Genomic DNA, 1,474 nt, shown 5'->3' with positions numbered 1-1,474 from the left:
TACTTGTTTCACTCATCTGATTGTGGCCATGCTGGGGCACTACCTTGAAGAATTTTTCACCGAGTGAACCAACCCCAGTACCTGGTACTTATTCTATCAGACTCTTTGGTTGAATCACTAAGTTATCGATTACGTATTTGTGTTTGTCCCCCACCACAGTCTGACAACTGGTGCTGGTTTGTTCATGCCTCCATAACATTAGCAGTTCAGCAAATGAGACTGATAAAGTAATTACCAGACTTGAAAAGTAAAATAAGTACAGGGATTGATCTGTTTGACTAAATCCGCTGAACATAAAGATAGCTGAATTACTGCTAAGTATTTTTCCCCAGCACGCTTATGATTCTACCAATTTATTACCACTCTATTATTTAATATCAAAGATATTTTTCTGTACACCTATGACCTAGCTACATATTTTCTGTCTAATTAATTACACTTTATGAGGAGAATAAAAGCTACAAATGTTTTGCATATCTTAGTAATGTCAGCTCATTAGCGGGCACCAATCCTCATTAAAAATTAGAACACTGACTCAAAAATTTAACAGTTAACTCCAGCTCCTAAGCTTCTGTCCAATGTTTATTCATTACAAATATTTCGTTATGGTGTAGATATGATATCATAAGCAGAAAGCATAAGAAATACACAGTAGAAAAGATATATTAAATAAGTAAATACATTTGTGAATAGATGAATAGAATTTGTAAAAATAGAAGATAGGAGTTGTGAGTTTGAAGAGGTATGGTGGCAGGTCTAGTAGAAGTGAGAGGGGAAGAGAAAAAAAGGAGGAAAGAAAAGTAACAAAATAAAATAAAATAAAAACAAATTACAGGAAAAATGAGAAGTTTTATTGGTTCAGAATATTTACATCCTGTCTTCATAGAACAAACATAAAAAAAAGGAAAACTCATTGATTTCCGAGGAAGGAAGGAAAGATCACGATCTTGGGTCTTTACACAATACATGTAGCCAAGTGCAAATATTCTCCATTTTTAGGTAAATTGTTGATTTTTCATATTTCACTTATTGACCTATGTGATTTCAAAGAAGCATTAAAAACGCAGTAATTTTGTGGTATATATATCTCTTTATACATACATATACATACACACACGTATATAAACACACATATATGCATATATATACATATATACGCACACATATGCATATATATATATATATATATACACACATATATGCATACATACACACATATATATATAAATACACACACATATGCTTACATACATATATATATACATATATATATATATATACACACACACACACATATACATATGCATATATATATATATGTGTGTGTGTGCATATTCTTTTCTTTTATTCTTTTATTTGTTTTAGTCATTTGACTGTGGCCATACTGGAGCACCATCTTTAGTTGAACAAATCGACCCTAGGACTTATTCTATCAGTCTCTTTTGCCAAACCGTTAAGTTACGGGGGACATAAA

General features: G+C 31.8%; 1 protein-coding gene across 1 annotated transcript in view; it reads left to right on the top strand.

Annotated features, from left to right (window-relative positions):
- Window positions 1-793: 793 nt before the first annotated feature.
- Window positions 794-1,474, top strand: part of LOC106881585 (serine/threonine-protein phosphatase 6 regulatory ankyrin repeat subunit B) — a 14,445-nt gene continuing 13,764 nt past the window's right edge. The window contains exon 1 of the mRNA XM_014932041.2: window positions 794-999. The gene's annotated coding sequence lies outside the window, so the exon portion shown is untranslated. The remainder of the gene's footprint in view (window positions 1,000-1,474) is intronic.

Source organism: Octopus bimaculoides, chromosome 26 (genome assembly GCF_001194135.2).
Source record: "Octopus bimaculoides isolate UCB-OBI-ISO-001 chromosome 26, ASM119413v2, whole genome shotgun sequence".
NCBI classification, from domain to species: Eukaryota; Metazoa; Mollusca; class Cephalopoda; order Octopoda; family Octopodidae; genus Octopus; species Octopus bimaculoides.
This window is presented reverse-complemented; position numbering and strand designations above follow the sequence as displayed.